This window comes from Pelodiscus sinensis, chromosome 21, assembly GCF_052426305.1.
Source record: "Pelodiscus sinensis isolate ZL-2025 chromosome 21, ASM5242630v1, whole genome shotgun sequence".
Classification (NCBI taxonomy): Eukaryota; Metazoa; Chordata; order Testudines; family Trionychidae; genus Pelodiscus; species Pelodiscus sinensis.
This window is the reverse complement of record NC_143072.1, coordinates 14,389,725-14,413,716: the sequence shown is the minus strand read 5'-3', so window position 1 is coordinate 14,413,716 and position 23,992 is coordinate 14,389,725. Positions and strand designations below refer to the sequence as shown.

Genomic DNA, 23,992 nt, shown 5'->3' with positions numbered 1-23,992 from the left:
GGGGGTTAGAGAGCACAAAATCCACTAGGCTGGGGCCCTCCTAAGCTCTAGTGTGAGAGGGAAATGTTCTCGTTCTCAATAGGGGGCCACAATGAGGATTTTTTTACCCACTTCTCACCTGTGTGCGGCCCCTGACTGATTTTTCTGTGTGTAAGGGGACTGTTAGCCCCTTACTAAAAGTCAGGGGGAGTTTTCGGTTGGCCAGCTCCCAGTACCAAAAGGGGAAGGGTTCAATGAAAAATCAGGGCCCTGAGACTGACAGACACAGGGACAATGGGAAGAAGACAACACTCCAGGTCAGCCTGATTGACAGGTTGGACAGGCCAGTGGGGGAATTAGGAGGCCAGGTCCTGTCCTCCGTGTGTGCTGGGATTTTCTGGGTCTGAATCAAAGGGGGAGAGAGTTAAGAAGAGTAGCAAGGGGTCCAGGCTGTACTGAGGAGCAGACCTGCAGTGACAGAAGGTACGTCTAGACTACATGCCTCTGTCGCCAGAGGCATGTAGCTTAGGCTACCAGACATAGTAAAATAAAGGGGCGATTTAAATAATCGCCGCTTCATTTAAATTTACATGGCTGCCGCGCTGAGCCGACAAACAGCTGATTAGCTGTTTGTCGGCTCAGCACTGTAGTCTGGACGTGCGAGTGTCGACATCAAAGGTATTTGTCGACCACCCAGGTAAGCCTCCTGGGATGAGGTTTACCTGGGTGGTTGACAAATTCCTTTGATGTCGACACCCGCGCGTCCAGACTATCGCGCTGAGCCGACAAACAGCTGATCCGACAAACAGCTGATCAGCTGTTTGTCGGCTCAGCACGGCAGCCATGTAAATTTAAATGAAGCGGCGATTATTTAAATCGCTGCTTCATTTTACTATGTCTGGTAGCCTAATCTACATGCCTCTGGCGACAGAGGCATGTAGTCTAGACGTACCCAGAGCCAGACACACAGGGTATGTCTAGACTATATGCCTCTGCCAACAGAGGCATGTCAAATAGGCTACCCGACATAGTCAATGAAGCGGGGATTTAAATATCCCCAGCTTCATTAAAATAAAAATGGCTGCCACTCTGTGCTGGCTCAGCTGATCATTGGCTCAGCGCGCGAGTTAAGACGCAGATCTGTTGACAGGAGAAGCCTTTGTCGACCGCTCCCTTATGCCTCAAGAAACGAGGTTTACAGGAGCGGTCGACAAAGGCTTCCCCGATGTCTTGACTCGCGTGCTGTGCCGACGATCAGCTGAGCCGGCACAGCGTGGCGACCATTTTTATTTTAATGAAGCCGGGGATAGTTAAATCCCCGCTTCATTGACTAGGTCAGGTAGCCTATTTTACATGCCTCTGTCAGCAGAGACATGTAGTCTAGACATACCCATACAGCCCAAGGAGAGCAAGCTGCGCTGAGGGGCAGACCTACAGTGACCAGAGCCAAAAGGGTCAGAGGAGCAACGCTAGAAGCTGGAGGCTGGCAAAGCAACATAGTTTGCTGCTGGGTGTGGTGAGCAGCTGAGACCAGCAAAGGGGGGAAGAGAGGCTCTGGGGGCAGGGAGACGCCACCAGCCAAGAGGCCCTGCAGGCCAGACTTGAAGAGGGATTGTAACTCCAACTGGGAGACGGGTCCTGCCACCTAGAGCCTGAAGTCGTGTGGTCACTGCCAGAGCAAGCGTATTCAACCTGCAGCCCCCCTGCAGCACAGCCAGGGCCTGAGAGAGCCCTGGGATGTATAAGGAACAGACTGTGAATGGTCCTTACACTCTGCAAACTGCTGTTTGTGATGCCCCCATGCTATAGAGTGGGGCTATGTTCTCTTTTAACCTTTTTCATTTTTTCCTTATTCTTTTCTTTTTAATCAGTTGCTGTTTAATAAATTGTATTTCTTTTGAACTGTATGTAATGATCAGTGGGTCAAGAAAGCATCCAGTGTGAAGAGAGCACCCCGCAGTGGGGACACTCTAGCCCCTGCTCCTAGTAACTACAAGGTCGGGGATTAAGCCCCAGAAAACTTGGGCCCAGCCTTGTTGGGATTTCGAGGACTCTGCTACTCAGGAGAGTGGAAGGAGAGTCCTCAGGATCAGGGAGGCCTTTGGGTAAAAGAAGTGGAAGCGGGGACTCAGATCCTTTCGCTGGTCCATTTCACTGGGGTAGTATAGAAGCCAGGAAAGTTCCCCACTATAGCGGGACCATTCCCCAGCTAACATGTGGGTCAGTGGCCCCCAACCCAAAAAAGGTTCCGTGCCTTATCTGAAGGGTTTTTTGGGGGAACCATTGTAACCACACACCTTCAGGGTGGTGGTGACCTGTTCCATCTAGTGGCATTGAGACCACTTACAGTGAGAATAATGTGTCTTCTCTACACTACAGCCAGCTGGCATTTAGTTCACGTGAAAGAGACTCATGCGCTAAGCTTCAGATGCCCCAGGTTCAATTCCACCTGCAGATGACTTGGGCCTGCCAGTGTTACATGACAGCAGTTAAAGCTACTCTGTGCCTCTCCCCAGTGCAAACTGTTGATGGCAGAGGAAACCTGGGCAGCCCTTTACTCGGGTGAACCCCTACCTCCAGCTCAGAGGGTTGGTGCAGTGCTGTGGACAGAGCCCTGAGCCTCTGTCTGGGTGAGGCTGGGTGAAGCTGTGCTGCCATGCAGCTTAGAGAAGGGCTTCTCAACAGTCCACAGCCCACTTGTTTGCGGCCCGTGGCGCAATTTGGGTTTATGTGGTGGGAGCCAAAACCCAAAAGTAGTCAATATAATTGTCTTCTGTTGATATGCATTTTAGCAGTTAAATTCCTGGACTGTCATTGCTCATTAAAAGTGCTGTCATCTGGATGGAAATTGGGTAACTATTGCATTTTATTAATATCAGCAGAACTGACTTAAATGGGGCCTGTGTGTTGTGTAGTCATGCCTTAATCTTTGGATTCATGCCCATAGGTGTGAAAGAAACTATTTGCATGTATATATAACCGCACTTAAGTTGCAGCCCTTCACTTGTGCTGTATCATTGTGGCCCCCAGGGCTTCCAAAGGTGAGTAGTGTTGGCTTAGAACAGTGGTCCCCAACCTTTCGGGGCTACCAGGCATCCGGGGGTGCGGCCACTCACACGCCAGGCACCTGGGAGCGGGGCTGCACATGCGTCCGGGGGCAGGGCCTCACACATGCCCGGGGGCTGGCCGCGCACATGCCCGGGGGTGGGACCACCCATACGCCGTGTGCCCGGTGCCGGCGCCACCCATGTGCCGCACTCCTGGGGCCGGCGCTGGTCCTGTGCCGCACGCCCAGGGTGGGGCTGCCCATACGCCATGCTCCTGGGGCCGCTCCTGTGCTGCGCGCCCAGGGGCGGGGCCGGAACAGCCGTGCGACCAGGGCCGGAACAGCCCATGCGCTGCATGCCCAGGGATGGCACCATGGCACCCGCGGGCACCACGTTGGGGACCACTGGCTTAGAAAGAACACTGGGGGCAAGTCTTATACCTTGTCTACACTGACTTGTTTTGTTGCCAAAAACTGCCTTTTGTTGACAAACAGTGGGAGTGTTTGCTTCACAATGCAACTTTTGTGGGGGGAGAAGGAGCACCCAGTTTTGGCTACAATAAACTTCTGTCTTTTCCCCTCCCTTTATTGTTGACAAAGAGCCAGTGTGGACTCTACTGTTCAGAGAATGGGCTTCCACCAGTATCCCACAATGCCTATCCTGATGGCAGTGTTCAGTGTTCTGTGATTTCTGCCAGGTGTTTTTTGAGCCGAGGATGTGTCCCTCCCCTTTCAAAGTTCCGGGAAGTATCTGACAGCTGAGTGAGCTGCTCCATTTGGGGAACAAACAAAAAGCAAATCACTGCAATGCTCCTGTTCTGCCCTGCTAGGCACACAGCAGCAGGCAGACTGCTGCTGCAGGGGGAGGGCTGGAAAGACTGCTCTCCTGTTTTGACATTCCTCAGCACAGAGAGCTCACAGAGCTGCTCCTGAAGCAGCTCCCAGCAGCGGAGGAGGCTGTGGGAGAACTCGGAGAGAATCACAAGAAGGGCAGGGATCAGCTCTGCCTTCCCACAACACTGCCCTGTGGATGCTTACTACATGGCTTTGCTTTCTTTGTCCTCAGGGTTCTAGCAAGTGGCCATGAAATGTCGACAATGGGAGGCAGAAAAAACAAGTTTGACCAGTTTTTACTTTTGCATGTCAACAGCACTTTCATCTCCAAACCTTCCCAGCATGGACATAGCTTTTGAGAGGCAATTTGTATTGAAATGCTGTTTGGATTGGGAGAACCATGCCAGTGGAAAATGACAAAGGGGCAAAAAGCCATTTCTAGAAAAGATGAAAGCGAAGATTATGAAGATCAGAAAAGTGTCTGGCCTTTCAAGGGAAGGAAAGACAGTCAAACGGTGGAAACAATGATCTGGTAAAAGCTTTCAATAGCAGCTTTCCAGAGGAGTGAGATACTTTGCATTAGCCCCCAGCTGACTCTGTTCAAGGCTGACCTAAATATAAATAGGGTTTGTCTGCCACCAGCAGCTAGACAGTGACCAAGTGTAATATTATACCTGTAAAAACACGTCAAATGCAGCTTTATTAAAGGATAAAGTACAGACACTTGCAAGGCAGCAAAATCTCACATTCTTTTTTGTTTAACACCACCAAAGTGTGAATCTTTCAATCATTGGGATGGAAGCTATTTATTTATTTATTTTATATTCATTCCTCCAAAGCAAATAACTTTTACTTTAATTTTACCCATCTTAGGTGCCTCAGTGGCTCCCCATTAATATAGTACCTAAGCACCTCACAGTCTTGTAATATACTTACCCTCAAGAACACTCCTGTGAGCTAGAGTAGTGCTGTTATCCCAGCTTACAATTAGGGAACCGACAGATTAAGACCTTGTTTTCACAAGGGGGATAAAGAAGGGGTATTTTTAACTCATGTTACCTATCACATTTAATGAGGCAAAATCCTAGTGAAGACAAGGCAGTTTGGAGTTTTAACATGAGTCAGTAGGGCAAGGGAAAATCTATTGGAGGAGCCGAGTGTTTACCTCAGCCTGCTAACATATGAAAATGACAAACTGTCTGCACTTGGACTGTACCTTCTGTTAGTCACCAAAAGTTGAACGCACACACTCCTTTCTTACTGAAGATCATAGAATCATAGAAATGGAAGAGACCTTGAGAGGTCATCAAGTCTAATCCCCTACACTCATGGCAGGACCAAGCACAATCCAGACCATCGTTGATGGGAGTTTGTCTAACCCACTCTTAAAAATCTCCAGAGACAGCGATTCCACAACATCCCTAGGCAGTTTATTCCAATGTTTAACCACCCTGACAGTTAGAAAGTTTTTCCTAATGTCCAATTGAAACCCATGGCTTCTTATCCTATCCTTGGAGGTTAATAAGAACAGTTTTTCTTCCTTCACCTTACAACAACCTTTATGTACTGTACTTGAAAACAGTTATATTCTCTTTTCTAGACTTAACAAATCCAGTTCTTTCAATCTTCCCTCACAGGTCATGTTTTCTAGACCTTTAATCATTTTTTATTGCTTTTCTCTGGACTTTCTCCACATCTTTTCTGAAATGTGGCGCCCAGAACTGGACACAATACTCCAGTGGAGGTCTAATCAGGGTAGAGCAAAGTAGAAGAGTTACTTCTTGTATCTTGCTTGCAACACTCCTTTTAATACATCCCAGAACAAAGTTTGCTGCTTCTTTTTTTTTTTTTTTCGCAACAGTGTCACATTGTTGACTCATATTTAGCTTGTGGCCCACTATGACTCCTAGATCCCTTTCTGAACTCCTTCCTAGGCAATCATTTCCCACACAGCCCTTAATTCGAACTACTTAATTCAAACTAGGCGTTAGTCCTCATGGAATGAGGTTTACCTAGTTCGAATTAAGCGCTCCGCTAGTTCGAATTAAGTTTGAACTAGTGGTTTGCATGTGTAGCGCCTATCAAAGTTAAGTCGAACTAACATCTGTTAGTTCGAATTAACTTTGTAGTGTAGACATACCTAAGTGAATTATGCTTTCTTACTGTATTATAGTAGATTTTCTATTAATTGCTTTTGCATTGCTTTGCGCTGTATTAATTGCTTTAGAGTATATAGTATTTAAGTTTCAAATCATATAGTAATTGTTTTTAAGGCTTGTAAAACTTAAACAACTATATTAACTGCTTAAAGCTTGCAATAAATACAATAAATGGTTAAGTAGCCCTGGAGTGTGCTGGTTTCCCTTGGATCTAAAATAAATCGAACCATATGATAAGTTTTTCATGAAAATGAATTTTACTGAGTATTGATCTTTTTTAAAAAAAAATTTCACATTTTTGGAAAAAGAACCATCTAAACTAATTCACCCTAGCCCTATGTTCAGCAAATAAAACACCATGTTTTCAGTTCAAAACCAAGAACATTTTTGGATACTAAAATTAAATATGTAAGGTTTTTCAATAAAATGGATTTTTGTATAAACTTCTTCCTGTGAAAAACCTTTTTTCATTAAAAATATTGGGGAAAAGGTCTTAACAAGCTTTAACTGTATAGACAGTATGGGCACGACTCCTTTCAGCTTCCTATGAGGCCTGGTCTACACTAAATGGAAAGATTGAATTATGATACACAACCCCAGCTACGTTAATAATGTTGTTAGAATAGACTTATCTTGTTTTGAGTTCCCCACCATACTTCCATAGGCTTCCCTCATTCTTTGAAAGAGTATGATTATGGTCACCGATGGGGGTGCTCTCTGAGTTTCATTTAGAGAGTCTTAACTAGACCCGCTAAATCAAACTCCAGAAGATCGATCACAGCAGCATCAATCTTCCAAACACTGAAGCCATGGCCTGAGTCAGTGGACTTATATTAATTCACTTGATGCTAATGGGCAGGGCTTGACAAACCCCGGCGAGAGCCACTTGCCAGCCCCGCCCCGCACTGAGCATGAAGAAGATCGGCACTTCGCATGCGCAAAGCGCCAGTGAATGGGGCTCACGGAGCGACCGGCTGAAATCTACTCACCACGGGCGAGTAGATTCAGGGGTTTGTTGAGCCCTGCTAATGGAGACCTCCGAAAATACAAGAAAAAGCCATTTTAGTTAATATTTAAGCAATTTTGCATCAACGACATCTCCCACGAGCAACTGAATCAAACTGGGGATTCAGAGAAATAGAATATGTTCAGCCTTTTATAAATGTTACATCTGTTACTATGGGATTTTTTTTCTTTTTGCAATTGACTTTGCTGATCATTAGTTATTTTCCCTCACTTGTTTCTATTTAAGTCAAAATAGCAATAGCCCATTTACTCCCTCGTTGGTAGCACTGATATGTGAATGAGTGAAGGTAAAAGTGAGCCGCTCCTCTGGCCATTTCCTTATATCATTTTCAGGGATGATTTTTCTGTCTGTTTTTGCTCCAATGTTACAGTCTTTTCTCCGGAGAGCTTTATATTACCAGGGAAGAATACTGCTGCAGGCTAGTAACCTGTTGACTCAAACTCGCACTCCATTGCTTATTACTACAGAAAACAATATAAAGAATTGACAAGGAGTTCTGTGGCACCTTATAGACAGATGTATTGGCACATAAGCTTTCGTGGGCAAAGACCCACTTTGTCAGATGCATGTAGTGTTGAATTGATTATTTTATTAACATCAGCAACAAATTGTGAGCTCTCAAAGATGCCCTTTCTCCACTAGCCTTAAGAGAATTCTGTAAATTCAAGTAACAATACCAAAATAAAAGCCCTCCCATTCACTACTGTGGATAATGATTCTGCATTACTGACTCACATGATACTTGTATACATGTCAGAAAAAAACCCGTCTGGCTGCACAGATGCCCCAGGTTTCTCAGATCTGATCTGCCAGATGGAATAAAGCCAGTAAACCTACCTATGCCTGTCTAATAGAAGATCTGATATGCTAATTATGATCAGGGTTTTTAGCCTTGAAAGATGGCTCCAATGGTTTCAAACTGCCAATTTTCAATCTGTGTGCTAGACTCTCATACCAAGCAGAGAATCAATAGCAGACCAATAAGCAGGAAAAACAAATGAACTGGCAGGACAGCACATACCAGCTATTACACAATTATGTGCAAAACCAATGATGCCTCCTCTGGCATCTCAAAGTCTAACAGATTTATTTGTGCATAAGCTTTCGTGCGGAGAAACCACATCATTGGATGATAGAGTGGAAATCACAGAGGTAGAAATTTACAACAGGCTGCACCACTGTAAGCCGGAACTCTCTGGTCTGGCAACTCAAGTGGGGTGGAAGGACCTGGGAGGTTCCAGGATCTGAGAGCCCTGGTAGGTGGAGAGGTCAGCAGCCTGGCGTTATGCGGGAGGGAAGGGGATGGTGACATGCAGCCCAGATTGGCTGCAGGGTGGGAGAGGGGAAAGCTGGGAAGCAAGGTGTGCAGCTCACCTGGGCTGCAGGGGATGGAGGGCCCAGGAGCCAGCGTGTGGCTCAGCTGGGCAGCGGTAGGGCGGGGACCAGGATCCAGAGTAAAGATCAGCTGGGCTGCGGGGAGTAGGCACATAGCTCAGCTGGACTGCAGAGGGGAGTTAGAAAGCCCAGTTGGGTGGCAGCGCATTTTTTGAGGAGTAATGTTTGTTCGAACCAAGGGGTTTGATTTGAACTAACGTGTCCCGGAGCGCACTTCCTGGTTCGAATCAGCTGTTGAGTGGAATAATGCAAGATTATGCTAATGAACAGGGGCAGATATGGGGTGGGGCGAGCCCTGGGCCCCACAAAATCATCATCTGCCCCTACTAATGAAGCGCAGGATATTTAAATCCCCGCTTCATTAGCAATTTCGGTCGGCTACATTTGCATCCCTAGCTCGAACTAGGGAGCAAGTATAGACATATCCTTAGTCTTTAAAGTGCCACAGGACTCCTTGTTTTTGCAGAAACAGACTAACACCGCAACCCCTCTGAGACTTGCTACAATGATGTAGGTTTCTCATCTCATCTACAATGCTGGAATGACAAGTGTGCTGAGGGCTTGATAACTTTTTTCATTGTAGTGTTAGGGCAGGAATACACTGGAGGGAAAGATGCATTGTAACACATTTACCATTCTAGCCCAGACAGGGAAAACTGCACTTTTCATACATATTAGCTGTTCAAGGTTCACTGACTTCCAGGCCGAAGGGACCAGCAAAGTCTGACCTCCTGTATAACACAGGCTATGCAACTTCTCCTCCAGTAATTCCTAGAGCGCATCTCTTAGACAGAAACAGCCAATCTTGATTTAAGAATTGTCAGTGATGGAGAATCCACCACAATCATTGGTAAACTGTTCCAATGGTTAATTACCCTCACTGTTAAAAATATAGGTCTTTTTTCCCATCTGAATTGATCTAGCTTCAAATTCCAGCCACTGAACTGTGTTGTACATTTCTCCACTAGACTGAAGAGCCTATTATTAAACATTTATTCCCCCATGTATATACTTGCACACTGTAATCAAGTCAACACTTAGCCTCATTTTTTGTTAAGCCAAATAAATTTGTGTCTATCACTATAAGGCATTATTTCTCAGGGCACCTTTTTTCCCTAATGTAGATTGATCCTTAAAACTCAATGTGTCTTGCATAACCTCAGATTATTTGCCAACCACCATTATCACGTGCTACAATAACTGCTATACATGCCAAGATAATAACCATCTAGCTTTATAAAACGTTACCAGTTTCTTCATCTAACTAGGGCCTGGCAAGTAAAATGGGTTAGAACACAGCTAATGAGCCACTTTCAGGGACCATATATTCTTGTATATTCTCCCACCCACAAACGTGCAAAGCTTAGTTCCTGTTCTTTGCTTCATGACAAAAAGAATATCGAAAGATGTGTGTTGGGCACAAGGGGTTCTGCTCTCAATTCCACTAGGGCAGCTTCACTGAAGACCTCGGTGATGAATTCATGTAATCGCAATGAGAGCAAAGACTGTAGTCACACAGAACCACCACTATGCACTGAGCAGTAGCCTGATAGATTGCATGGAAGAGTTTAGCTGTGCAGTGTGAGCCGAGCAGAGGTGAAAGTAAGTGGGTGCACCCTGGTGCGCAGCTCCAGGTAGAGTAGGCTGAGCTGAGGCAAAAGCCATCAGGGACCTATTTAAAGAACTGGCAGGGATCCAGGTTGCCATAGGACAGTTCCTGTAAGAAATTTGAAGTTATTTTCACCTGTGGAGCTAAAGACCATACAGCTACAACCTCTGGGATACAACTGGTTGAAAAATGGGACTGGGTTTCACTAAAACTTTCATGAAACATTTGTCTTCCTTTCTGCCTGATGGAAAATGTTTGAAATTAGATATTTTTCAACCAGCTCTACTCAAGCTATAATCCAAGCTCTGTAGCTTCCTGGCCACTGCTGCCCAATCATAAAAAGGAGGACAATTATACTTATCTGATTCAAAGGGCTGTTGAAAAGCTGAAGTAGTGTTCATGAGGATCAAGTGCTATGCAAGCAATAGGAGTTATTACTGAGGCCATTTTGACGGGGGAGAGGGGAGTATAGGATTATTCCTGTTATTCACCTTAAAGTGTGCCATGGGATTGTAAACTTCCATGTGGACAGACAAAACAGATGAGCAGGAGGGGCATTGGTATGCAGCTCACCAAAAAGGATGGCACACTGTCCGTGCACACTGCCCAAACTCCAGCACAAACAGACTAATGGGCAGGACCATTGCTCTATCTGGATTTAGGGTAGGGGTGGGCAATAATTTTTGATGGTGGGGTCCAAAGGTCCCACTCTTTTATGAGAAAGGTGCGGGATCTGAGACAGAGGTTGGGTACAGAAGATAGTTTTGGGTAGGGAACTGGGGCGCAGGAGAGAGAGTGGGAGTCTGAGAGGGAGTTAGGGTGAAGGAACAGCCTCTCTCCTTCCCCTTTGGAACCTCCCTTCAGGAAGTTGAAAGCTGCTGTCAAATCCTCCCTCACTCTTCTCTTCTGCAAACTAAATAAACCCAAATTCCTCAGCCTCTCCTCATAAGTCATATGCTCCAGTCATTTTGGTTGCCCTCTGCTGGTTCCTTTCCAACGTGTCCACATCCTTTCTGTAATGCGGTGGGGGGGGGGGGGAGGGCGTGGCCAGAACTAGACACAATAGTCCAGATGTGGCCTCACCAGTTCCGGACAAAGGAGAATAACGACGTCTCTTCATCAGCTGTAAATGCTTCTCCTATGCACCCTAATATGCCATTAGCTTTCCTGGTTATCAGGGCACACTGTTGATTCGTATTCAGCTTCTCACCCATTGTTATCCCCAGCTCTTTTTCTGCTGAACTGCTGATTAGCCAGTCAGTCTCCAGCCTGTAACAGTGCTTGGGATTCTTCCGTCCCAAATGTAGGACTGTGCATTTGTCCTTGTTGAACCTCATCAAATTTCTTTTGGCCCAATCCTCCAATTTGTCTAGGTCACTCTGGACCCTATCCCTACCCTCCATCGTATCTACCTCTCCCCTTGGCTTAGTGTCATCTGGAGGGTTGCTGAGGATGCAATCCATCCCCTCATCCAGGTCATTAATAAAGATTCAGAGGGGTAGCTGAGTTAGTCTGTAACTGGAAAAACTTTAAAACAACTTAATAGTCTCTAGCAGCACCTTAAAGACAAACAAAACATGTAAATGGTACCATGAGCTTTTGTGGGCACAACCCACTTCTTCAGAAGTGGGTTGTGCCCACGAAAGCTCATGATACCATTAATAAAGATGTTGAACAAAACCAGCCCTAGAACTGACCCTTGGGGCATGCCGCTTGATACCAACCGCCAACCAGATATTGAGCTGTTGATCACTACCCGTTGGGCCCAACAATCTAGCCAGCTTTCCAGCCACCTTACAATCCATTATCCAATCCATACTTCCTTAACTTGCTGGCAAGAATACCATGGGAGACTGTATCAAAAGCTTTGCTAAAGCCAAGGCACATTATGTCCATCGCCTTCCCCATGTCCACGGAGCCAGTTACCTCATCATAGATGGCAATCAGGTTGGTCAGGCATGACCTGCCCTTGGTGAATCCATGTTGACTATTCCTGATCACTTTCCTCTCTTCCTAGTGCTTCAAAATGGACTCCGTGAGGATCCCCTCCATGATTTTTCGAGGGACTGAGATGAGACTGACTGGTCCATAGTTCTCTAGATTGTCCTTCTTCCCTTTTTTAAAGATGGGCACTACATATGCCTTTTTCCAATTGTTGGAGACCTCCCTTGAGCGCCATGAATTTTCAAAGGTAGTGGCCAATGGCTTTGTAATGACATCTGACAACTCCCTCAGCACTCTCGGATGCATTAGATCAGGGGTGGGGAACCTTTTTTGGGTCAGGAGCCGCTAACCTGCAGAAATCCAAACACTAACACGCACACACAAAGATTCCACAAAACGCCTTGATGTGGTATGATGATGTTCTTCTTTTTTTAAAAGTAGTTTGCTTTTTGCAGGGAAGAGGATGGGGGGCTTCTCTTCCCTCCCACTCCTGCAAGGGATTCCCCCCTCCCTGGTCCTGCATGCTTCTTTAACTGATAAGGAGACATTTCTGGCAGCATGTGTCTCCAGCCTGCCAAATGCTGTTCCCTGCTGCAGGGAAGGGGATGAGGGAGAGATGACCCAGTGTGGGCCCCCCTCCCTCCCAAAAGGTGTCCCATGAAGGGAAGGGGCTTCCCTTCCCTCCCACTCTGGGAACGGTTCCCCCCAGTCCTGCATGCCTCCTTGTCATCAGAGTGTTTTGCTGGCAGTCTCTACAGCTGCCGGAGGCTGGAAAGCAGCTCCAGCCTCTCTTTCACTGATGCCTTGTGGAAACGCCACAGGTTCTTGGACCCCCCGAGGGCTGGATGAAATTGTTTGGTGGGCCGAATCCAGCCCATGGGCTGGAACTCCCTGCATAAGATCCGGCCCCATGGATTTGTGTATGTCCAACTTCTTTAAATAGTTCTTAACCTGTTCTTTTTCCATGAAGGGCCAGCCCCCTCCTTCCCATACTGTCAAAGCAGCACGCAGGTTGTCCCCTTTCTCCTGGAACAGCAGCCTGCCTGCCACTATGTTCCAAGTGCAGGGCAGAATAGGAACAGTCCAATGATTTGCTCTTTGGTCTCCAAACAACTGTCAGATACTGTCTGTAGTTTGAAAGGGGAGGGATGCAGAGAGCAAAACTCTGGGCAGAGCCAACAAACAGAGCAGGCATTGTGGGATACTGGCAGAAGCCAATTCTGTTGACAAAAAAACCAGCAGTGTCTGCACTGGCTCTTTGTCGACAATAAAGGGAGGGGAAAAGAAAAAACCCTCTCTCTGTAAGCAAAATGCAGGACAATGTAGCACTTTAAAGACTAACAAGATGGTTTATTAGATGATGAGCTTTCGTGGGCCAGACCCACTTCCTCAGATCAAATAGTGGAAGAAAATAGTCACAACCATATATACCAAAGGATACAATTTAAAAAATGAACACATATGAAAAGGACAAATCACATTGCAGAACAGGAGGGGAATGCGGGGGGGGGGGGGGGGGGGAGAGGAAGGAAGGTAAGTGTCTGTGAATTGATGATATTAGAGGTGGGGAGAGTGGGATGTTTGTGAGTTAATGGTATTAGAGGTGATAATTGGGGAAGCTATCTTGGTAATGGGTAAGATAGTTCAAGTGTTTGTTCATTCCTTTTTGGAGAGTGTCGAATTTTAACATGAATGACAGTTCAGAGGATTCCCTTTCAAGTGCAGATGTAAAAGGTCTTTGTAGCAGAATGCAGGTGGTTAAGTCATTGAGAGAGTGTCCTTTCTGGTTAAAATGGCAAGAAACTGTTTTTTCTTTGTGATCTTGTCTGATATCTGTTTTGTGGGCATTAATCCTTTGGCGAAGTGTCTGAGTTAGTCTTTAAAGTGCTACATTGTCCTGCATTTTGCTTCAGCTACCCCAGACTAACACGGCTACATTTCTATCACTATTCTCTCTGTAAGGGCATTTTTCCTGACAAAAGCCACATTGCAGGGCAGATGCGCTCACTGTTTTGTCACCAAAAGGAAGTTTTTGGCAACAAAACTTGGTAGTAGAGACATAGCCTAAGTGGAGTATGTGTTATCCTGGAACAGCAGCAAGATTCAGTTGAAAACTTAAATGTGGAAGACAAATATACAACTATGGCAACTCAAGACCTGCACGTTCCAAGTGCTGTTTTATTTTGTTTTGACCAATTCTGCATTTATATCACGTTTCAGAGTCACAACTTTTGTCCAATGTATTCGCTAGCATCATTGTCCCTTCCACCTACACTAGAGCCTTTTATTCGCTTGTTTACTGGTTTTACATCTGTTTCTGTTCGCTTCCTTACTGACACCGACTGGGGAATCAGAGCCATCATCTTAAAAATGAAGGTTATACAGGTTGTACTTCCCAAATCTGGGCCCCTCTGGTCCAGAAACATCCATGGCCTGGCAGGTCTAATCACAGGTGCTCCTGGAGCAAAGAGCCCAGGAGTCTAAGAGCAAGACGGCCAGACAAGAGGGACATCAGAGTCAGCAGCCTGGCTGGGGGTAGTGCAGGACCAGAGCGGGAGCCCTCCAGAAGCTCCCAGGAGCACTTCAGGTGGAAGGGGCGGGATCAGGGCAGCCAGCTCTCAGCTCTTCCTGGAGCATGGTGCATCTTTCCCCCTGCCCCCCGAGCCCTTAAAGCCGCCTGGAGTGTGCAATGTTCCAGTGGCAAATCAACTGGGCCCAGGGCTCCAGTCACTGCCACTGCCACAGTAGCAGCAGTGGCAGTCAGGAGCCACAGCTCCCTTTGCTCCCTCCTTCCTCCTTCCCCCCCATTGGCGGAGGCCTGCTTGTTGCAGTAACTAAGTTTTATTTCAAGATATGCATAGGGATTGCAATTGCTGCTTTGGCGTCAAGCTGCATTGGAAAAATCAAGCTGATTTCAAGCTGCACCTATCGTATGATCTTCGCGAGGCTTTGATAAAATTAGTCGTTTCTGCTTTGAAAGCAGAACTTAATGATCAATGTATCTGAGGAACATTGAAAGACTTGCCGCATAGGTCCTTAGAGGTTGAACTGGAGCCATTCGGAAAAGACTTCTACCATTTGAGTGGAAGAAGTAACTCTATTGGGGTATGTCTACACTACCCCGCTAGTTCGAACTAGGAGGGTAATGTAGGCATACCGCGCTTGCAAATGAAGCCCGGGATTTGAATTTCCCGGGCTTCATTTGCATAAACTAGGCGCCACCATTTTTAAATCCCTGCTCGTTCGAACCCCGTGCCGCGCGGCTACATGTGGCACGAACTAGGTAGTTTGGACTAGGCTTCCTAGTCCGAACTACCGTTACTCCTCATTCCACGAGGAGTAACGGTAGTTCGCCCTAGGAAGCCTAGTCCGAACTACCTAGTTCGTGCTGCGTGTAGCCGCGCGGCACGGGGTTCGAACGAGCAGGGATTTAAAAACGGCGACGCCCAGTTTATGCAAATGAAGCCCGGGAAATTCAAATCCCGGGCTTCATTTGCAAGTGCGGTATGCCTACATTACCCTCCTAGTTCGAACTAGGAGGGTAGTGTAGACATACCCTGGGTTAAGAGCATTAGTAGAGTGTCACCGCCCTGTATTCATGGTAAGCATTCTATGGAAGAAGAGAGCGGATACATATTGAGGCCATAATTCTGCAAGGACTGAATGGTAAAAAGGGTACTTACATGCATGAAGTTAACCACACATCTTTGCAGAACTGTGGCCCTCCATAGTTTCTGAAGGTGAAATAAGGTATATAGGCACCTATTCAGAATCGTTCCCTTGGCTGAGATATAAGTGTGTGTTTAAATAGCTTGCTGAATCAGGGTCATAGATTATCAGATAATTGTATTAACAGCAGCAAATTAAAAGAAGTTCAATCAGTCTTAAGATAAAAAGGTTTTCTTGTTTAAGCGATATAAGGTCTCATTATGAAAATCAGCAGGAACTAGTAAGCATCATTTGGCAGGACAGCTGCTGGACTGCACATCAGCTCATTAAAAAATATGTTAATACCTCGGCAATTGTTAGCAAAAGTCATGACTGACAGCAATTAAGATGAAGTAGCGCTGACACAAAAGTACCAAACAGTTAACACATCTGAGAAAAAGAATTGGCAAATTATAGAAGTTGTCAGTTCAAAGAAGTCCCAAAGCAGTAGCCGTGTTAGTCTGTAACTGAAAAAAATAAAAAACAACAAATAGTCCTGCGGCACCTTAGAGACTAACAAAAAATGTAGATAGTAACTCAAAGAAGTACATTGAATGTGATGTGATAAATAACTCTTGAGAAACTGGAAAATCTTAAAAAACAATGCACAGTCAAGCAACACTTTAAAGACTAATCAAATATGTAGAATGTATCATGAGCTTTTGGTACAACCCACTTCTTCAGATGACCTGAGTATTAGAAGTCCAGATCCAAGAATAAATAAGGGAAGGCGGGGGGTGAGGGAAGGAGGGGGAAGGGGAAGAGGAAAAAAAAATAGTGAACTGGACTGTTCAAGTTACAAGAGGCAAAGTATTATACTTTGTAGCCTAAGTCAGTATTAAGGCTAGATGGCCACCAACTTGGCCAACATACTACAGACTGAACTGAGGACTTCCAAAGATAAAAGCATGAGATACTATTGATGAAGCTAAGAGGCTCAGGCTGCTGCTATAAAAGGTTCATATTCTCCGTAGCTAGGAGACAGAAAGAGGAACCTGTACTACCTTCACCAGTGGTTTACAAAGGTCTCTGAGAAGGAGTTTCAATGTCAGGCTGGGGATACTCTCAAACTGATCACTGCACTTGCAGTGCATCAGATTGGAAGAGCATCTTGGAGCGTGGTTTTTTGTTTGTTTGTTTTTTAAAAAGGATCCGAAAGGGAAGTAGAATAAGTATTTACACAGCAAGGTCAAAATTTTCAAAGCCATTTTAAGAATTTGAAGAACTGGGCATACAAAGCCCATAGAGAGCTTTGAAAGACCAGCTCAAGTTTTAACAAGCATAAATGATAACCCACAAGGGATTGTGGCTTAACTTTGTAAAGGTCAGAATCAGTTCAAGTTTAAATCAAGTTTTAGGTCAACTCTTATTTTATCCAGACCAATCCTAATTTTTTTATATGTTTATTCACGAGGAATTTAGAATAAAACTGTCAAAGAGAAAACTAAAATAATGAGGAGTGCACTTCATAGGTAAAAACACTTCATCAGATGCAACTTTCATCTGACAAAGTGGTCTTGACCCACAAAAGCTTATGCCCAAATAAATCTGCTAAGTCTTTAAGGTGCCACAGGATTACTTCTTGTTTTTGCAGATACAGACTAACATGACTGCCTCTCGGAGGGCATGTCTACACTAGAGAGTTTTTTTCAAAATAACTGCCATTATTTCAAAATAACAAGGTGAGCATCCACACAGCAAGCCCATTATTTTGAGATTATTTCTAAGTAACAGGCTTAATAATAACTCCTCATTCTACAAGGAATAACACCTATTTCAAAATTGCTATTTCGAAATAGGGTTAGTGTGACACTCAGCTGGTGTTATTTAGAAACAACTACTCTGCAGAGTCATTCAAAATAATTACTTCCCAGTGTTTCCTGAGGCTCTAAATTGAGGTGGCACGTCCACATTAAGGGAGCCTACTTCGGACCAATCTCAAGGCTTTCCTGTAGTATGAATGCGCTATTTCAAAATAGTCATTTCAGGAGTTATTTCGAAATAACTTTTTTGAAATAATTTGGTAGTGCAGATATAGCCTGAGAGAAAACTAACTTGAAGTAAAAAAAGCATAAAATGGTCTGAATCCCCAAAGAAACATTTATTGCCACCCTCCCATAAGAAACCACACTTTTCTTTGCCATCTGCTGCACTGTTATGAGCTGCTTATAACAACAAATCTGTCAAGAGAAATATGGTCACACAAAACTGCTAACATATGCTTTCTATTAACCAATGATAAAGGATATTTTAATATACCGGAGATTAAGTTCCTTGCAGACTACAATGTTTACAAGAAATTAATGAAACAAAATGGGCCAGATCCTTTGTAGGATGTCTCAGAATGGCAGATTTGTTACCATTGTCACAAATCTGTCTCTAGCAGAAACCCACATCTAGAACAGCAGCGTGTCTTGCAGGTCTGTGAGGTGACCTGGGATATAACAGTCAGCAGAGCCTGGAATACTGAATAGGGATCCTTTTGAGCTGTATGATCATTCTGAACAGAATTACGTGTTGTCATCCCAATAAAAACGTGCCTTGAAGCACATCAACACCCTGGCTGTGTCTACACTGGCATGAATTTCTGGAAATGCTTAAAACAGAATACTATTCCGTTTTCAGTTTTTCTGGAAAAGGAGCGTCTACATTGGCAGGCTGCTTTTCCGGAAAAGCCCTTTTTCCGGAAAAGTGTCTGTGGCCAATGTAGATGCGCTTTTCCGGAAAAGAGCCCCGATCGCCATTTTTGCGATCGGGGCTTTTTTCCGGAAAAGACTACTGGGCTGTCTACACTGGCCCTTTTCTGGAACAGTGTTCCGGAATAAGGACTTATGCCCGAGCGGGAGCAGAATAGTTTTTCCGGAATAGCGGCTGATTTTGTACAGTAGAGCATCGTTGCTTTTCCGGAAATTCAAGGGCCAGTGTAGACAGCTCGTAGCTTATTCCAGAAAAGCGGCTGATTTTCCGGAATAAGTGGCCCAGTGTAGACACAGCCCCTGAGGGTATGTCTACAAAGCAAAGTTATTTCGGAATAACGGCGGTTATTCCAAAATAACTATGCGAGCATCTACACAGCAAGGGTATGTCTACACTACAATGTTAGTTCGAACTAACGGACGTTAGTTCAAACTAACATTCATAGCCGCTACACTGCGCTCCGCTAGTTCGAATTTGAATCGAACTAGCGGAGCGCTTAGTTCGAACTAGGAAAACCTCATTTTACGAGGATTAAGCCTAGTTCAAACTTACTAGTTCGAATTAAGGGGTGTGTAGCCCCTTAATTCGAACTAGTGGGAGGCTAGCCCGCCCCAGGTTTCCCTGGTGGCCACTCTGGCCAACACCAGGGAAACTCTATGCCCCCCTCCCGGCCCCGGACCCCTTAAAGGGGCACGGGCTGGCTACAGTGCCCGTGCCAGGTGCAAGCCTGCCAGCACCCAGCCAGCAGACTCTGCACCTGGCACGGCACAGAGCCAGCCACCCACCCGATGTCCCCCAGCCCACCCCCTCTTCCCGGGACCAGGCTGGCGGCTCCCGGGAGCTTGCCCTGGACCGCAAGAGGCGGGCACCTTCCTGGGCTAGTGCGGACATTGTGGACCTCGTCCACGATCTCCGCACTAGGCACAGAAAAGTGGCCGTCTAGGGCAGGAGAGCTGCCAGCCTGGCCACCCAGGAGCAGGTGTGCATGAAAATCAAGGGGGTCCACTGAGACCCCGGACCCTGAGCCCTGAGCTTACAATGGCCGTACTGGGTCAGACCAAAGGTCCATCTAGCCCAGTAGCCTGTCTGCCAACAGCGGCCAACCCTAGGGACCCTGGAGGGGATGGACCGAAGACAGTGACCGAGCCATTTGTCTCGTGCCATCCCTCTCCAGCCTTCCACAAACTTTGGGCAGGGACACCACTCCTACCCCCTGGCTAAGACTACTCCATGGACTCAACCTCCATGACTTGATCTCACTTCCCTTTAAACTCTGTTCTAGTTCTAGCCTTCACAGCCTCCTGCAGCAAGGAGTTCCACAGGTTAACTATTTGCTTTGTCAAGAACAACAACTTTCTCTTACTAGTTTCAAGCCTGCTACCCAGTCCTTTCCTTTGGTGTCCTCTAGTCCTTCTTTATGGGAACTCAGGAAGAACTTTTCTGAATGCACCCTCTCCACCCAACCCCTGCTTTTAGAGACCTCTATCCTGTCCCCCCTCCGTCTCCTCTTTTCTAAGCTGAACAGTCCCAGTCTCTGTAGCCTCTCTTCATCTGGGACCTGTTCCCAACCCCTGATCATGTTAGTTGCCCTCCCCTCTCCCAGCCTTTCTCTTCCCCTCTCCCACCTCCTTTTCCCAGTCTCCCCCAGTTTTGTTCAATAAAGACAGAGTCAATGTTGGAAGAAACGTTATCTTTATTTTGTACATCAATAAGAAGGGGGGCTAGGGAAGGGTAAGTGGAAGGAGGTGAGGGAGGAATGGGGTACGAGCCCCCGATGGGGAGGACTGGGGTGGCTCTGCGGGCTTCTGGGGGTGGAAGCTCTCCTGCAGTCCCCCGATTGCCCCCTCTCCCCAGATGGCAGCCTGCGGCAAGTGCAGCCGGGCTGATGGCCGAGTGCTGTGATGTGCCCAGTGTGGGTACTCCGGGCAATCCAAGCCAGGACTGGTTTTCAAGCGGGGCACCCCTTAGAACTGTCTGTCCGGGGTGGGGGTCGGGACCCTTTAAGCACAGCTCTCGGAGAGCCTGAGACAGCATCTCCACGCTCTAAGTCCTCCTCTGATGCCCTGCCAGCACTGCTTCCGGCCATCCTTAAGCCCGGTTCAGAGTCCACTCAATGTGGACTTGCTAGTTCGAATTAGCAAAATGCTAATTCGAACTAGTTTTTAGTTCTAGACGCGTTAGTTCGAATTAGCTTAGTTCAAATTAACTAATTAACTAAGTTAGTTCGAATTAGCGCTGTAGTGTAGACATACCCCAAGGGAGTTATTTTGAAATAATTGTGAAATAACAGGCGGCTTAGTCTGAAATCTATGAACCTCATTCTGCAAGGAATAACGCATCTTCCATAATAGTTACTTCAAAATAGGGGCTGTGTAGACAGGGCAGCTGCAGTTATTGCAAAATAAGGGGCCTCCAGCCCTTCCCACGGTGGCCTGCTGGCTGTTCTCTCCACACTCAGCCAAACTATATTCCGCCCCCCTTCTCCTGGAGCCCTTAAAGCTGCTGCCTCAGCAGAAAGGCCTTGTGGCCAGCAGGAGGCCCTGACAGCCCAGAGCCACCCTGCAACTGCCCCTGCCTCGCTTTTTAAAAAAAAAAAATGAGCCAGTTTGTTGCTTCCACCCAGTGCTCCACTGCTCCCAGGAGCCTGTCAGGGGCCAAAAGAGGCGTGCGGCCTTCTTGGTCTGGGGTGAAGATCCTGGACCTTACTGAGGACCAACCTCCAGGATCTCTGCACCAGATGCAGGAATGTGGATGTCTATGGTTGAATGGCTGAGAGCCTGGCCAACAAGGGGCACCACCAGGCATATGCCCGGGCGGGCAGCTCCCGCTCTGGGAAAGAACCCCACACCTGCCCCTACTTCAAAGAACTGGGCCGTATCCTGGGGGCAGGGTGGTCCCTTCACCCCCTGGTTGTGGACTCTGGGCTCGAGAGGCCCGTCATTGTACCCACTGGGGAGAGAGACGAGGAGTAGCTGGATGAGGCTAGCACCAGCAGCCTCCTGACTCTGGAACCAGTACTCTTCCCTGTAGACGTGTCCCAGGCATCGTCCGAGGCCGGGGAAGGAACATCATGTGAGTGCCATCACGTTCCCTTCACACAGAGGCTGGTGGCAAGGAGTAGCTGGGTGCTCCTCGCTCAGCCCTTGCAGACCGTGGATCGCACAGCAGCCTATGCACGTGGTAGCACATGCCGAGCCTCTCCTGGCCACCCAGCCCCAGGAGGCTGCCACAGAGGACCCTTGTATTATCGGCGACAGGGTGTCTGGAGAGGCCTGCTATGCTCATGACCCAGGGTGGGACACCTTCCCTCCACAAGCCACCTCTAGGAGGAGGCTGGGGGCATTCACGCACACACACTCACTCAGCAGTTCCGCACACGGCCCACATGTATGCCCATGCTCTTAGGGCAACACTGGCAACGATGGAGTCCATGTCGCCACAGTGGATGACCCTATGCAGCAGGATGGTGTTGATGGCCTACACTACCTATAGAAGGAGACAAACAAACAGAGATTCACAGGGGTGCCATGGCCCCTGGGAGTTCTTCTAGTCCCCCGCCCCCTCGTTCCCGCTTCCCCCTACACATCAGGAGCAACCCCCCCCCCACACACACACACTCACCCCAACCTCCGGCAGGACTTTGTGAGGGCAGGACTGAAAAACCCTCTCAGGGAGAGGGACTGCACCATCACTCCCCTTCTCTAGGGAACCCCATTCCTGTAGTCCACCCGCTTGGGAACAACAGCCCGAGAATGCCATACCTGCATGAGCACAGCCCCGACAGTTGATCTCCCCACGCCAAAGTGGTTCCCAATGGATTAGTAGCTGGCTGGCATGGTGAGCTTCCAGAGGGTGATGGTGGCACACTTCTGGGGGGGGGAGTTGGCAGGTCTCATGTGAGTGTCCTGAGGGCAGGCGCGAGCCACTCACAGAGCTCCAGAAATGTGTCCTTCCTCATCCTGAAATTCTGGAGCCATTGCTGGTCTCCCTGCTGCTCCATGATGGTCAAATCCCACTAGTCTGCACTGGTGTCCAGATGCCAGAGACAGCAGGGCACAGTGGGCAGGGGAAGATGGGCAGGATCCAGCTGGATGAGCTGCACCCGCAGAGATCTGAGGAGGAGCTGAGGGTTGGGTTCCTGCAGAGCCTGGGCTGCAGCCTGCAGAAACTGCTGCGTGAGTTGCAGCACAAGCTGCAATAGCCGTAGACCGCTGAGAGGCAGCTCCAGCTCCAAGTTTGGCAAGCTGAGGTGTCCGCAAGGGTATCCGCAGCAGGCAGAAGAAAAGGCTTTGCTGTCCCTCGAGGAGGTAGGCAAAGACAAAAAGCCTAAGACACTGCTGTATAGGGGGGTCCCTTTAAGCAAGGGCCTCAGAGGGTATGTCTACACTTGCACCGTAGTTCGAACTAGGGATGCAAATGTAGGCATTCGAAATAGTCAATGAAGCGGGGATTTAAATATCCTGTGATTCATTAGCATGATCTCACAGGTGCACGAGTTCGATTCACAGCTGATTTGAACCAGGAAGTGCATGCCGGCACGCGTTAGTTTGAACCAAACCCCTTGGTTCGAACTAACGTTACTCAAAAAATGAGGAGTAACATTAGTCCGAACCAAGGGATTTGATTCGAACTAACATGTCCTGGCGCACACTTTCACATTCGAAACAGCTGGAGAGATCCTCCTGCGCTTCATTAGCATAGTTAAATCCCTGCTTCATTGACTATTTCGAATCCCTGCATGTGCATCCCTACTTCCAACGAGGGTGCAAGTGTAGACATACTCAGGTAGCCTCAAGCAGAAGCCACACGAAGTAACTGCATCCTGATGCCCTGCCTGAAGTGGTTCCAGGTGGCCTTACATGCAAGTTAGCATCCAATCAGTGTGGACACTCTATTTCAAAATAGCTCCGCGCTATTTCGATGCACATTTTGTGTGTAGACATGCTATTTCAAAATAAGCTGTTGTGAAAGTAGAAAGAATGATACTGTAAGAGAAAGATGAATTATGCTGTAATAATTGAATAAGTTAAAGGAATACTGTTTGTCTTTTAAAAGGAAGAAGAAAAGTATGTTAATGTTGTTTGTAGGTATGCAGATCAGAGTGCTAGCCAGGTGGGCCTGAGTTAATAGGAAAAGGAACATTAGGTGTTAGGCAGAAAGCAATTGAGATAACCAGGGAGATATGGACAGGAGATTGCTGTGTGCTTGATGTGGAAATGAAGATACTTGACTAGCCTCACACTAATCGTGCAAAGTTTTGCCCCTCTTTTTAATCCTGTTAACTTGGCTTTCTTTTGACTGTATAAATCAAGGAGTTTGAAGCTAGTGGGGTGCTCACATTTTCTGGGTGCATTTAGCAGAGCGGCTTTGGTAATAAACAGAGCGGTCTGACAAATCTGTGAGTCCTGTCTGACTTTGACACTGTTTTGGAAGATATCTTCGAAATTCCTTAGTTTGAAATAAACGTGCAGTGTAGACACAGTCTGACTGTCCAATTACTTTATAGCCCCTCAACTCTAACCATAACTATAAAACATTGCTTAACTCATTAAAAATTAAATTAAAAGCTACAGCAACATGATTAATACATTTTA

At 46.8% G+C, this 23,992-nt stretch overlaps 1 protein-coding gene across 4 annotated transcripts in view; it reads right to left on the bottom strand.

Annotated features, from left to right (window-relative positions):
* The window catches only part of PITPNM3 (PITPNM family member 3), a 526,934-nt gene that overhangs the window by 202,279 nt on the left and 300,663 nt on the right, over window positions 1-23,992 (bottom strand). The gene's annotated exons all lie outside the window — the stretch shown is intronic.